The sequence below is a fragment of the Balaenoptera acutorostrata genome, chromosome 11, assembly GCF_949987535.1.
Source record: "Balaenoptera acutorostrata chromosome 11, mBalAcu1.1, whole genome shotgun sequence".
Classification (NCBI taxonomy): domain Eukaryota; kingdom Metazoa; phylum Chordata; class Mammalia; order Artiodactyla; family Balaenopteridae; genus Balaenoptera; species Balaenoptera acutorostrata.
Genome location: NC_080074.1, coordinates 4,983,531 through 4,998,920, shown reverse-complemented (window position 1 = coordinate 4,998,920; position 15,390 = coordinate 4,983,531). Strand labels below are relative to the sequence as shown.

Below are 15,390 nucleotides of genomic sequence, written 5' to 3'. Positions count from 1 at the left end.
GTCCGGGGCGGGGCCAGGTGGGTCGCAGGCCGAGCCGAGCCCAGGGGAGGCACCGGCGGAGCTGCAGTCAGGTAAGGCCTCCCGCCTGGGCCCAGGTGGGGACGCAGCGCGGGTTCTGGGGCTGGGCCCATTGCTCAGGCGGGCAAGCCGAGGCGGGGAGGGGGCGGGGCCACATGACGCGGCGCGGAGACGGGCGGGGACCCCGGTGCCTGCGTTCGCCCCCGCGGGTTCCCGGCCCCTCCTACACCTCAACCCCTACCCTACCCCGCCCCGTTTTGCACGAGCGCGCTCCTCTCCCACTCCTCCAGTCCTGCTCCCCCGCACCCTCCCTGCACCCCCGTCCCCTCCTTCCCTGCTCCCTCGCTTCTCCCGCCTTTTCATGTCTTGGTTTGGTGCGGCTGGGCCGTCTCAGCCCAAACTTTCACCGTTCCCGCATTTTCCTCCCCAAATTCAGGGTCTCCGATCCGGCCGGGTCCGCACACTGTGCCGACACATCAGTTCCCTCAGCTCCAACTTGGGAGGCGGGAAGCATCGCTCCGCTTCACAGATGTGAAAACTGAGGCTGAGAAGTTGCTGCACTGATTCAGACTCAGAGGCTCCGGCTGGGGGTGCGGGCCCGCTCATCACAGGGGATGGACCCCCAAGACTTAATATGCCCAAAACTTAAATCAGCCTCCAAAATCGCCAGTTAGGGGAGAGGCCCTGGATGCTTTCACTTTTCCCAAACCTTGGCCCTGCGCCACTGTCAACAGCACTGGCTTGGGGGTTCTCCAGGGCCTGGCAGGTGGCTGAAGAGTGGAGGCTAAGGCTCCAGGAGAAGGAAGCAGGGTGGGAGGGGAGGAGTTCCTCAGTCCTTGTCGGCGGGGTGGGGACCTGGCCTTGGCTGTCTGGAGGCCACAGACTTTGAGGTTTTGTGACGGAGGCTGTGTGGATTCCAGAGCACGCGGTGCTTATTGATGGTGAAATGCAGTGTTGATATTTGTCCTGGTGAGAACTCAAAATCTAAGACTCAGCAGTAAATATCCTTTGGTCGGTCTCTGTTGGCGGTTTTAGGGTCTTGTTTGTGAGTTTCTCCTTTAATGCAGTGACGTTAAACCATTTCTCAAACCAACAGCAGGGCAGGGGCCGAGGGGTGAAGACGGACACAGTGCACTGGCCTGAGCCGGGCTAGTCCTTGTGGACAGCCACCTCCCCAGTCCCCTGCCCACGGAGGACTCAAAGTCTAGCCTCTGTGTGACAGAGGGAAGCCAGGGGCTTGTGGGAGGTCACGGAGGGCTTCCTGGAGGAAGTGACCTTTGAGTTGGAAGATGGGTGAGAGATAGGCAGGGAAGGGTGTGGCACACTGAGGTTACACAGAGGCTGGGGGACTGTAGTTGGCTGGGGATAAGTCACATGTGAGGTGGGGGTAGAAATACCTGTAGAGTACCTGACAGGTGGTCAGGTGGAGCCGGTAGGAATTTACTTGGTTGTCACTGAGTCGCTGAAGTGCACCCTCAGTGAGATGTTTTGTTTGTTTGTTTGTTGTATTCATTTGCTTAATTTTTAGATTGCACATATAAGTGAAAAAGTATTTGTCTTTCTCTGACTTCCTTCACAAAGCATAATACCTTCCAGGTCCATCTGTACTTTTGCAGATGGCAATATTTGATGCTTTTTTTATGGCTGAGTAATATTCCATTGTGTATATATGCTACATCTTTATCCACTCCTCTGCTGATGGGTGCTGCAGCGAGATGTTTTAAGGTCTGGAAACTTGACTAAACATCCCATGGATCTTGGCATCTCCCTAACAAGCCAGTTCCAGCTGAGTCGGTTGTGGGCACGCCATGGATGGTGGCTTCCAGCAAGAGCTCAGCCACCCTGGAAGTGCCTGGCGTGCATACCCATTCCCTGATTTTACCCTCTTTTACTGATGGGGAAACCAAGGCACAGAGGCAGCAGGAGGGGGAGAATGAACCACAGAGGGAGTCAGAGACCTAGTTTTGGAGCAGGTCACTTTCCCTCTTGGGGACTCAGCCTCCTGACCTGTAAAGTGGCCGCCCTTGGCCATCCTTCCCCAAAAGCATCACGGGCACCTTTGCTAATGGCTCTCAGGCCCTAACTGTCCACTTGATTGCCTCATTCCTCACTCACACCAGCCTCATGAGGCAGAGGCTGTTACTGTCCCCTTTTACAGATGAGGAAACTGAGGCAGGGATGTTTAGATGACTTTCTGAGGTCACATGGCCAGTGAATGGAGTGGCTGCAGCATTCACGCCCTCCCCACTGGGCCAGCCGCCTCCCAGGGCCCTGAGGTCTGTCTCCTGGGTGGAGACATTCCAAGCCTGCCAGTGACTGCCCTTCAAATCTATGTGAGAATAGCTCTGGGATATGAAAATGATGCTTTCAGTTTCTTTTCAGATAAATTACTTAACTTTTCCCTCAATCCTTTGATTAAAATTGATGCTTAAGGAAGATGTGCTGCATGTATCCAGAGGCTTCCCGGGCCGCCCAGGGTACATCTGAGGGTCCCCTTCTGGGCCCGGCACTGAGGGAGGGGCATGACCTCAGAGATGTCCGTGTGGGGCTCAGCTGCAGGGTCCCGTCCCAGCCACCTTCCTGGAGGCTCCCAGAGCTGCTGGCAGCTGGATCTGGCCACTGTCCCGGTTTCTGGGCCCCTGGAAGGCAGGCGACCAGGCCGAGTCGGGTCCTCGTTTTCTCACCTCTCAAATGGGCATCAAGCAGCAGGGTGTCCTGAAGCTCAGAGGGAATAACACGGGTGCTCAGTGCCGGCAGAGAGTGCGCTGGTTAACAGCTGGCGCTGGAGCCTGACGCCCCGACCCCCATCCCGGCCATGTGACCGTGAGTTGCTAACCAGAGGAGCTGACCACTCCGTGCCTTGGTTTCCCCACCTGTAAAATATGGGCAGTGTTATCACCTACTCCTAGGGTTCCCGGGAGAAAGAAACAAATGAGTTAATGTGTGCAAAGTGCCTAAAACAGGGCAGGGCACCTTTATAGGTGTTTACACTTAGTGGTACTCGTTGTCCCGCCTCCCCCCGACCCCTGCGCCCAACCAGGGAAGACGTGTGGGGACCGAGCTTGTGTGGAACCTGGTCCTGCGCGGGGCGGGGGCCAAACGGTTCTTTCTTCAGTGACCTTGGACAGAGGAGGGCAAGAGAAGTTTGTTTCAGTTGGAGCCTGTGACTGTTCCATTGAAGGAACTGATTTGGCAGGTCAGGAGTCCAGAAGCTTCTGGGGAGCTGCCCCTGCCCTCCCCCTACCTGGTCATAAAACTAAAACAAGCAAAGGAAACCGGTGGCCAGGAGGCTGTCTGGGCTGGGGCGTTTGTCATCCACAGAAAAACGGCCTGTGGTTGGGATGTGGACCAGCAGGGCATGTGTGTGGGACTTCTGGAAAGCACCTCCCCTCTGGGCCACGATCTCATCAAGTTCTAGGGGCCTCTGAGGCCCCTGCAGCTGTGAGGGTCTCTGCTCCCACCCATGTCCCTAAAGCTCCCAGGTCTGTGCTGTTATAACACCTTGCAGATTAGGTAGGAGGGCTGATGGATTTATTTAAGTTTTTCCCGTGATGGAGAATTTCAGATGTTCAAAAGGAAGCAGACATCCTAGCATAAACCGCCACCACGCTGCAGCCAACCTGGCTTGTGCTCAGCCCCACCTGCTCTCCCCTCCCCACTCCCCGCCTCGGCTCACCTCCCCCCCCCCCCCGCTTACCCCCTGCTCCCCTGTTATTTTAATACTCGTGCTCCATAAATACTGCAGGGTGCCTCCACTTTTATAACATGACCGCAATATTATTATCACACTTAAAACAATGAACCATAATTCCTTAATATCCAATACCCAGTTAATATTCAGAATCCCAATTGCCTCAAATATAAACATTTCTTATATTTTTTGTCAGGATCCAAATAAGGTTAATCTGTCTTCTGACCATTGCCTGGCCTCCTTAGGAGTGGTCTGTACGTGGCTTCCACAGCCCTGGTGACCGTTACCATGCATTTGCCTCCAGGGTGCCCGACCTTTCAGTGTGATGTCACACCTGCCCTTTATTTGATCCTCATTGTGGCGCTGGTGGGGCAGGGCTTGTGCCCATTTCACAGATGGGGGAGTGGGGTCTGAGAAGAGCAGACCGGCCTCACTGAGGAGGCACCTTGAGTAGGGGGGGACATGGGCTGGAACCCATTCCTCTGACTCTTCATCTGTGCTGCATGCTCACAGCGCTGGCGCAGGGGCTGGGGGCCAACGCTGCAGAGGTACAGAGGGGTCTGTGGATCGGGTATAGAGGGGATCAGAACCAGATCCCTGGCTCTGCAAAGTACAAGTGGCCTGACCTTCCCCGGGGACTTGGGGTGTTTTTCTCTCTGGCTTCATCGGGGGCAAGTCTTATTTGACCCGGCTAAACTGTAACCAGATCTTTCTATACAGAAGCATCTGAAGGTGGAGTGTTGGTTTATGGGGGCCCTGTGGATACCACTTCGCTTTCCAAGGAGGCCAGTGAGGAGGTAGATTTGGATTCAGACTGAATTATTGAATTGGACTTGAGCCAATGGTAGTAATAGAAACCATAGGGATCATTTACTCCCTGCAGAAGCTGTGTGTTCCAGCTAGAGGGGACCGCATGTGCAAAGGCCCTGAGGCAGGAACAGCTTGGCATGTTTGAGGAGCAACCCTGAGGCTTTTGTGGCTGGAACAGAGACAATGAGGGTCGCGTGGAGCGGTATGAGATGAGTTCCTGAGGGCGGCGGGGCCAGGCCACAAGAGTCTTTCAGGTGTTTGTAGGGGTTTGAATTTTATTCCAAGAACTACAGGACACTGTTGGCACTCAGAGGGTGTCATGGGAGGTGTGGAGTAGGTAGTTGGGATATTCGAGTTGAGAGTTGGGGGAGAGGTCTGGGCCTGAGATCTGGGTTTGGGGGTGGAGAGCCTGGAATTTAATATCCCTTAGGGAGGAGAGGAGAGGACCCAGGGTCCCCCCACCCGACAGGTCTGAGTATGGATGATGGAGATTATGGAAGAGCCCCCAGCTGTGTCCTCTTCCAGGACAGAGAAGCCTGGGATGGCAGACAGTGGAGTGAGCAAGGTGGGCAGTGGGAGTGACCTGGGGTTGGTGGGGGTATTGGTGAGACGGGCCAGGAAGGCTTTGAATGCTAGGCTCTGCTGTGTACACTTTGTCTGCTCTCTTGTTCAACAGACACCCCAAGTTCCTTTCATGTCCCGGGCTGGATGAGTGCTGGGGCTCAAGCGTGAGTCAGAAATGGCCCTGGCTGTCAGGGAACACACGGTGATGGGTCAAGAAGGACACATGGACACCTGGTGTAGGCTGATGAGGGCTGCCAGAGTTTGGAGGAAACCCCTCTCCCAGCCTGTGGTAGGTGGGGGGTCTGGGGGCATCCTAACGCTTTTGACTGTAACAGACAGAAAACCCAGCTCTGAACCAGCCCAAAAGTCCAAGCGGCCATATCAGCCCATGTAGCTGAAATGGTCTGGGGATGCTATGGAGATCAGGTATGGCTTGATCAAGGCTGAGCAATTTCCTGCCCTTTTTGTGGGCTGCTGGATCTTCGGGGTGGCAGCAAATTGGCTCCAGCCATTCCAGGCCTCATCTTTATACGCAGCTGTGTGGAGAGAAACTCCTCCAGTGGCCCTCTAAGGACAGCAAGTGATCTTCTTTCCCAGAAGCACCTGGAAAGCTTTTCCTGATACCTCACAGGCCTGAATGAACCCATATCTGTGGCCAGGAAAGTTGCCATGTGTTGATTGGCTCAACTTGGCTTCCTCAGCAAACCTTTGAGAGGGGAGATAGGCTTCCTCTTAGGTAACCAGGCAGGCTGGGAGGTGGGGTGGGTCAGCTCTTTGCAGCTGGAGGGCTGTGCAGGTGAGGGGTGCACACCTGAGCGAGCACCTGGGTACCGTGGGCAGGGCCACAGGGATGCAGGGGAGGGGAACGGCCCCAAGTCTCGAGGTTGGTGTCTACAAGAACCACAGGTCCCTCTGCAGACCCCTCTTGTCTTTTCAGAGTGCCCACTGTCCCTGGGACTTGTGGGCAGGCCTCTGACAAAGTCCCGTAGCAGGTCACAGCTCATTTGGACCTTGCTGCTGCCACCTTTGGGTGTCACGCCCAGGTTCCAGTGGCTTCTGGCCCCGCTACCTGCACAAATGATCTACACCTGCCTTCTCGCCAGTGTCAGGGACCCAGTGGTGTTTGTGATCAAGAGTGGGTAGTGGGGTCTGTATAAATAAATTTGTGACATAGCTGAGACAAAAGGGTGAAAATTACTCTTCATGGGGTGCAACCCGGAGACTCTGGAATCCCAACTCAGGTGGCCCCCTTCTCAGCCCCTGCCCCTTATGCCTTGACTTTGCCCCCCCTACCCAGGTGGGACCCTGTCCCAGCCCCCTTCTCTCTGGGTCTCCGTGACCTCCCTGTAAATATAGTGTTAGGCGTGGATGGTCCTGAGCCCACCTCTCTTCCCCGCAGAGCCCTTTATCAGACGCCCCATCCTGAGCCTAATGCCGAGAGCCAGGTCCTACAAATGCGGCCGAGGGCTCTTGCTCCGTGCGGCCCGCACATCGTCCGCGCCACTCAAATTAAATTTGGTGCTAATTTGCCCGAGGTAAGTAGGTGATAATTTGTAGCTACAGCATTAAGATAATTGCTGTGAGGGTCTATTTGTGTAATGTGCAAATATATTTTCATAGCAACAAACCATTTTGCTATGAATTATACATAGAACTGTCGGGTGATTTTAAGCCTCTTTTGCGCGCCGGCCGTGTTGCGCCTGCCCCGGTCCATGGCTCTAGCCGGCGCGGCCTCGCGATGCTGGTGGCTCCTCGGTGCCCACGTCCCCCATCCTCGGGCCACGGAGCCTGGCTCAGAGGGAAAGGGCTTGGCAGCGAGAGGTTCAGGAAGGAGTTGAGGCGTGTGTGGACTCAGGTGGAGGGCAAGGCAGGTCGGGGGTGATGGAGCTGCTGCTCTGAAGCCCGCTGCCGAGGAAAAATGGTCCATTTGTAATGTCTGGTTTATTCTCATTTTATTTCGGCATTTATATGCCGTATACGCATACGGCCCGTATGGGCCCGTATATGCCGGGCCCGGTGCTCAGGGATCCCGTTTCATCAAGTCCAGGCCCCACCTCGGGGGGGTGGGGGGCGGTGAGGGAGCCCCCTAGTCATGTTAACTAAAGGATCACAGAACCAGCTATCCACTCATACCTGGTGGAGAGGTGCAAATGATGGGTACCAGAGGGGTGAATGATGGGTACCAGAGCTGCGATTGATGGGTACCAGAGCGGTGAATGATGGGTACCAGGGCGGTGAATGATGGGTTCCAGGGCGGTGAATGATGGGTACCAGAGCTGTGAATGATGGGTACCAGAGCGGTGAATGATGGGTTCCAGAGCTGCGAATGATGGGTACCAGAGCAGTGAATGATGGGTTCCAGGGCGGTGAATGATGGGTTCCAGGGCGGTGAATGATGGGTACCAGGGCGGTGAATGATGGGTACCAGGGCTGTGAATGATGGGTTCCAGAGCTGCGAATGATGGGTACCAGAGCGGTGAATGATGGGTACCAGGGCGGTGAATGATGAGTACCAGGGCGGTGAATGATGGGTACCAGAGCTGCGAATGATGGGTACCAGAGCAGTGAATGATGGGTACCAGGGTGGTGAATGATGGGTACCAGAGCGGTAAATGATGTGTACCAGAGCTGCGAATGATGGGTACCAGAGGTGCAAATGATGGGTACCACAGGGGTGAATGATGGGTCCAGGTGCTGGGAGTGTGTGGGGGAGGAGCCTGACACACTGTGGTTGGAAAGGGAGGTCAAAAGGATGAACAGGAGTTGCCCTGAAGGTGGGGACTACTGTATAATATGAATATATATTTCATCCTTGTCCCCAGTTCTTGACACAGAGCTCCTAAAACGTGGCAATTTCCTGCATGATAGGAGTGAATTTTATTCATAATGAGCCCTTTTTGACCTTACCTAAGGCCATACTAATGAGATGACTCAAGGTGGGGCCCCTAGATAGCATCAGGATGGGGGCTGGTCGGCCAGAGGACCCACCCTCCTGATGAGAGGGTTAGGGCTGTCAGCCCCCGCTTCAATCTCCAGGGAGCGGGGAGGGGCTGGAGATTGAGTTTAATCAATGGCAGTGGTCTAATCAGTTATGCCGGTGTAATGAAACGGGTGAAAACGCTGGAACCAGGAGACTTCCGGGTTGGTGAACACATCCCTGTGCTGGGGGGTGGCACACCCAGCCGGGGCCTGGGAGCTCCGTGCACAGCCCTGCCCCCATACCTTGCTCCGTGCATCTCTTCTGTTTGGCGGTTCCTGAGTTGTAGCCTTTAAAATAAACTGGTAATCGTAAGTAAAGCACTTTCTTGAGCTCTGTGAGTCATTCTAGCAAATTACTGAACCAGAGGGTGGGTCATGGGATCCCCCAGATTTGTAGCCAAGTCAATCAACCATGGCTGGTGCCGGATGGTGGGATGTGCCCATGGTTACTTTCCTCCTTGCATTAAAAATATTTTTTTTTGACATTTCCTACCATAATTTGGAGTCATTTTGGCTCTTGGCTGGAGTCAAGAGACCTGGTTTCAAGATCCAGCGCCATGGGCTTGCTGTGTGGCTTTGGGCAAGCCCCTTCCCCTCTCTGGGCCTCAGTTTTCCTGCTGTACAATGACAGTTGACAGCACAAGATGTTCACTGTGATCCTTCTCGGTGCCAGTGTTTTGTGATTCTGACAGTTCGTGGGAAGGAGGAATCTGAGTGTGTAAGAGGCCTGTATCAGTCACGTTCTCCAGAGAAGCAGAAACAAAAAATAGGAGGCATTTATACAGAGAGATTTGTTTTAAGGCATCGGTTCGTGCAGTTGCGGGGACCAGCGACTCTGAAATCTGCAGGGCAGGGCAGCAGGCTGGAAGCTTAGGCAGGAACTCTGTGTTGTAGTGTTGAGGCAGAATTCTTTCTCGAAAAACCCCAGTGTTTGCTCTTAGGCCTTCAACTGATTAGACGAAGCCCACCCACACCATCGAGGGTAATCTGCTTTATTCAAAGTTAATTGATTGTAAGCGTTAATCATATCCACACGCACCTTCACAGCAACATCTAGACTGGTGTTTGATCAAAGAACTGGGCACCGTAGCCCAGCCAAGCTGACACATAAAGTCAACCATCACAAGGCCGGTGGGACCAGCCCGACCAGGTGCAGGAGACCTCCGCTCCGTGGGGGCCTCCCAGCCAGTAAGAGCCCCTTGGGGCTCCTGGGCCTGGAGAGGACAGACCAGCTGTGTGGTGCCTGGTGGGAGCAGGACACTGGCCTCCCGAGGATCGCCTGGGCAGCACGGGGGTGGCTTCCTTCCCTTGCCCTGGCCGTGTGCCCGTCCTGCACGGGGGGTCCTGCTGGCCATACGCAGCAGGGGGCCAGGGGAGGCCACCAGGCTCTGACCCAAGCCCAGGGGAGCAACCCACGACGGGAGAAGAGCTTTATTTTACTCTCGACTATGCGCCTGCGGGGTTGGGGGCTCACAGGGCTCCCCTGAGAGTTACCCCCCAGCTAGCCGTTCGTCGCCACAACAAAGCACAGATTATGTATGACACGCTCAGGCCCAAGCACACAAGCTTCAAAACAAATAGTGCTGCCCGTGCTGTTTGGGCTAGGCGGTCGGGGAAAGGCTCTGAGCTTGCAGAGGAAAAAAAAGGAGTGCAAAGCATTCTGGTTACAGCAGAGTCTGGAGGAAAAGCAAAGCCTTCTTGGCTTCAGAGGCTCTGGGGCCTCAGGCTGTGCTGCTGGGCTCAGTGCATCTGGAGTACCCCCCCCATCCCCCCGGGGGCTGAGGAGGAGGCCTGGGGCCCCTCAGGGGTTCACCCCCATGGTCAGTGCCTCCTGAGAGGCTTTGAAGCGAGAATGTTCCAGACGTGTTCCCGCCCCTGGGCGGGCGGGTCCCCCAGGAGGTGCCCCTGCCTTTTCAATCAGGGGCCCCTGGGGCCCTCAGAAGGTTGCTGTCAAGCTGTTTGTTAACAGGCTGGTGACAGGCTTATCCAGGCTGGCGCACCCAAGGGGGAGATGCAGGGCTGGGGGCTGGGGGCTGGGGGGAGGGGCCGAGGGTGGGGTGGGGCCAGGGTGGCCTCCCCCCGTCTTCAGACTTCGGGACCCCCCTCTCACCTGTCGTGGGGTGTCAGTGGAATGACAGGGCGTGTCGGGGGGCGGTGTAGAAGGTTGTGCCAGTGACCCCTGAGACCTCGCCTTCCTGTTCCTGGGGTCTCTGCCCCCCTTTCCCGTCCCTGCCCCTGTCCTGCACGCCCCCCTTGTACCCTGCCCAGGGTCTCCCACCAGCAGCCAGCAGGGCTCTTGCTCTACCTCAGCCCAGAGAGGGCACAAGCCTGGGCAAGGCCACACAGCCCTCTGTGGCAGCAGAGTCCCCCTGAGGGAGCAGGTGACCCGGGCTGGGAAGAGTGCTTGGCGGGTGCGGAGCACAGCAGGGGGCGGAGGGAGGAGGCTGATTGAAACTGGACACGAGCCAGGCAACGGTCACTGGCGACATGGCCCCTGGACAGTGGAGAGCCATCAGAAGGGAAACACCAAAACCCCAGGCTTACCTGTGCCAAGAGAAGCCGTAGAGGCAGAAATCCTAGGGGGCGTCCTGGGGCTGACTCGCCGTGTGACCTTGAGCCACCGTAGGCCCCTCACTGGCCTTGGTTTTGTTCTCTGATAAATGGGGTGATAGAGCCACGCCAGGGCTGCTCCCTCCTTCCCTCCATCTGTCTCCAACTGTCTTTAAGAAAATTGTTCAGGGGCTTCCCTGGTGGCGCAGTGGTTAAGAATCCGCCTGCCAATGCAGGGGACACGGGTTTGCGCCCTGGTCCGGGAAGATCCCACATGCCGTGGAGTAACGAAGCCTGTGCGCCACAACTACTGAGCCTGTGCTCTAGAGCCCGCGAGCCACAACTACTGAGACCGTGAGCCACAACTACTGAAGCGCACGCGCCTAGAGCCCGTGCTCCACAACTAGAGAAGCCACCGCAATGAGAAGCCCTCACACCGCAACGAAGAGTAGCCCCTGCTGGCCGCAACCAGAGAAAGCCCGCACGCAGCAACAAAGACCCAAAACAGCCAAAAAATAAAAATAAAAAATAAATAAATTTATTTAAAAAAAAAAGAAAATTGTTCAGAGTACAGAAACATGTAAGAAAACACATTTTTACCATGATTTGGAAATTGGTACCATTCGTTATGGGTTTTCTCTGTCTCTGTCTTTCTCTCTCTCTTAGCTGAACTCCTGGAAGGTGAGTGGCAGACCTCCTGCCATTCCCTGCTGACTATTTTAGCATCTGAGTGTAAAGACATTCTCTTGTATAACCCAATACCATTCTCACATCTAAGAAAATTAACTGTAATTCCTTTAATGTCATCAACCATTCAGGCCACATTCAAATTGTGCCAGTTGCCCCAGGAATGTTTTCACTGCTCTATTTATTTATTTATTTACTTACTTACTTATTTACTTACTTATTTGCTGCGTTGGGTCTTTGTTGCTCGCGTGGACTTTCTCTAGTTGTGTCGAGCGGGGGCTACTCTCCCCTACGGTGTGCGGGCTTCTCATTGTGGTGGCTTCTCTTATTGCGGAGCACAGGCTCTAGGCACACGGGCTTCAGTAGTTGTGGCTCATGGGCTCTAGAGCACAGACTCAGTAGTTGTGGCGCACGGGCTTAGTTGCTCCGCGGCATGTGGGATCTTCCCAGACCAGGGCTCGAACCTGTGTCCCCTGCATTGGCAGGCGGATTCTTCACCACTGAGCCACCAGGGAAGTCCCTTCACTGCTCCTTTATAAACCATCAAGTGCTGTGTTGGGTCCTTATGTCTCTCTGTCTCCTTTCAATCTAGAACAGTGCACCCACCCCCATTTCGCCCCCTCCCCTGCTTTTTTTTTTTTTTTTTTAAATAACATCAACTTTTAAAGAGACCAGGCCAGTAAATTGCCTTGTAGAATGGCTCTCATTCTAGGTTTGTCTGATTTTTTTTTTTTTTTTGGCCACACTGCGTGGCTTGTAGGATCTTAGTTCCCCGACCTGGTCCACAACAGTGAAAAACACAAAATCCTAACCACTAGGCCACCAGGAAACTCCCCTATGTTTGTCTGATTTGTTTTCCCCCATCATGGTGTCATTTCTTGTGTTCTTTGGTCCCCTGGGGTGCTTCCTCTGGAACAATAAAGCTAGAGGCTTAATTAGATTCAGGTGAGGTCTTTTGGGCACGAATATCGCAGCGCATCTGGAGGTGCCGAGGTCAGGCTGTCCCGCCATTGTGGTGCTGAGCTTGCCTGACTGCGGTGGTGGCCACCAGAGTCTATGGGGAGCACGTCACCTGTGCCTGGACACAGCCGTGTTGTCCACACCCCTTTCCTGCCCCCAAATCTCCCTCCTCTTTGCAGCAAGAGACACCAACTCCCATCCCAGATGGTGCTGCCCATGCTGCTGGTGGCCTGGGCGTTGGGCTGAATATTCCGGGGTCTGGGGTGCTCTGGGCTGATGGGTGGGGTGGTGGGTGAGCAGACAGAGCTGATTACAAAACGTACGTGGGCGTGCAGTCTGGTTACGACTTTGTCAAATGTGGGTGCGTGTGGGCAAAACTGGAGGAGAGTGTGCAGAAATAAAAGTTGCACACAGGGTAGTGGGAGACTCCCCGCTACCCCATAAACTTAAGTCCTTTCATGTTGTTGTCATACCGTTTTGCTATTTAGAAATGAACTGTGGAGTAGGGGGAGATCGGGGGGATTTAATCAGGCAACATGGAGTGGACCAGTTTCATTGAAAGATTGTGTTATCTGCTGGCCACGGAGAAGAAGCTTGGATCAGGGGAGAGTGGCGTCCTCGGGGGCCCTGCTGAGTTAGCATTGGTGTCGCCACTTCTAACTGCCTCTCCTGCAGGGGAGAGGTCGGGACTGAGTGCAGGGCAGGGCTGATGTCCATTGGTGCCCGTCATAGCTCTGTTCTAAGCCAGATCTCCCCCAAAGAGTTTTCAGAAATGAAGTTCATTTTCTTGTGCCGCAATCAAAAAGAAAACCAGTGTGGGCTTGATTGTTTCATTCTCTTAAAGTAGAGAATACTGAGGAAGATTTCATCGTGTTTCAATACCACTGATCTTTCAAAGAAAAAAAATCAGTACTCGTTTTGTTACAAGTGACAGGTCATCTATAACCCAAACTGGCTTAAGCAGAAAAGAGCATTTATTGGATCTTTGCACTCAGGTACAGCTGGATCCAGGTGCACAGTGTTTTAGGGACATTTTCTCCATCCCTTGCGTTGTCTTCTGCCATGGGCTTCATTTTCCTCCAGTTCCATGTGGTGACCTTGGGTAACTCCAGGCTCACATCCTCTCCAGTTTGGGTCCAGTAGAAGAAATTTTAAAAGTATCTCTCCTGGGCTTCCCTGGTGACACAGTGGTTAAGAATCCACCTGCCAATGCAGGGGACACGGGTTCGAGCCCTGGTCCGGGAAGATCCCACATGCTGCGGAGCAACTAAGCCCGTGCACCACACCTACTAAACCCATGCGCCACAACTACTGAAGCCGCGTGCCTAGAGCCCGTGCTCCACAACAAGAGAAGCCACCGCAATGAGAAACCCACGCACCCCAATGAAGAGTAGCCCCCACTTCCCACAAGTAGAGAAAGCCTGCGCGCAGCAACGAAGACCCAACACAGCCAAAAACAAATAAATAAAATAAGTAAATTTATTTTTTAAAAAAGTATCTCAGTAGCTTTTATAGACATCTTAGAAGTCACTCTGACTGAACCGGCTGGGTCATGTGATCACTCCTGAGCCAGTCCCCATGGCTCAGGGAATTTGGTGCTGTGATTGGCCGGGCAAAAGTCCTGCATTCCACATGCACGCACACGCATGCACATGCATGCGTGTGCATGCATGTGTGTGTACGTGTGTGGGCATGCATGTGTGCATGTATGTGTGCGCCTGTGGGCCTGCATGTGGACATGCGTGTGTGCGTGTATGTGTGTGAGTGTACGCATGTGGGCATGCATGTGTGCATGTATGTGTGTACGCCTGTGGGCATGTGTGTGTGTATGTGTGCGGGCATGCATGTGTGCATGTATGTGTGCACGCCTGTGGGCATGTGGGCATGCATGTGTGTGCGTGTATGTGTGTGCATGAACGCGTGTGGGCATGCATGTGTGTGCATGTATTGTGTGTGTGGGCATGCATGTGTGCATGTATGTGTGTGCCTGTGGGCAGGCATGTGTGTGCGTGTATGTGTGTGCGTGTATGCATGTGGTGTGCATGTTTGTGCGTGTGTGGGCATGCATGCGTGTGTGCATGTGTGTGAGAGAGAAAGTGGGTGACTTACTGGCAGAGGGGGAGGGGATGCTGGTGGCCACGAGGACAGCAGTCCACTCTCTCTGGCCATGAGCTCCCTTCCTGTGGGGCTGCAGGCCTGGAATCTGGTCGTAGCCTGTGTCTATGGCATCATCCCATTGGGCACAGCGTGGGCTGCATGGGCCGGGGGCGCTGTGCCTCTGACGCCCGTTGGTGTCTCCTGACACCGGCCTCCCTCCGTGTGTGGCCTCAGCCAGCTCCTGGCCTCTGTCAGTCTCCACGTGTGTCCGGTCGATGTCCACTCCCTTCCGTGATCATCTGGGCCCCTCTGGTGCCCGAGCACTTTTGAGGGCACAGATCTGATCCCCCTGTGTCGGGGTCCCGGCTCCGCCCAGGATGTGGCTGTCAGGTGAGTGGCTGAGGCCCGCAAGCCCCCTCCCCCCACCCCCACACCTTCTACGCAACACCTCTTCTCCCCCACCCCCTCCTCGAAGCCCTTCTACTCCACTGCTGTCCTTTCCGGGCAGCCCTCCCCCACGGCCTGGCCAAATCAGAGCTCCCAGATGCCCCGAGCTTTCCCAGCATGAGCACACGGGCCAGCACCCCAATGCGGGGACAGAGCGTGGCCGGCACCGGTGCCCCTCCCCCTCCGCCCCCCACCAGCGTGCGCACCTCCCCGGCCTCCGTCACCGTGGGCTCAGTTGGCCTGGCTTTGCACGTGTAGAAATGGAATCGTACTGTGTATCTTCTTTCGAGTCTTTTTGCTCGATGACATCATGGGACGCGCAGCCCCTTCGCACGGCGGCTGAGCGTTGCACCGACGCGCCCTCCACGGCCTCTAGCTCCCTTCACTGGCTGTGGATACTTGGGTCGTTTCCAGTTTGGGGCTGTCTCAGTGCTGCGGCTCAGAACATTCCAGCCCATGTCCTTTGGTGCACAGATGTACACATTCTGCTGGCTGTGTGTCCAAGAGTGGAATTGTGGAGTCTGGGGCATACAGATTTTGGTTTTTTCATTTTAAGTTAGATTGCACTGTTTAAGCATTGGCAGCTG

The 15,390-nt window shown here is 54.9% G+C and overlaps 1 protein-coding gene across 1 annotated transcript in view; it reads left to right on the top strand.

Annotated features, from left to right (window-relative positions):
- The window catches only part of ARHGAP8 (Rho GTPase activating protein 8), a 62,189-nt gene continuing 46,799 nt past the window's right edge, over positions 1–15,390 (top strand). The window contains 2 exon segments of the mRNA XM_057556540.1: positions 1–71; positions 455–608. The gene's annotated coding sequence lies outside the window, so the exon portion shown is untranslated.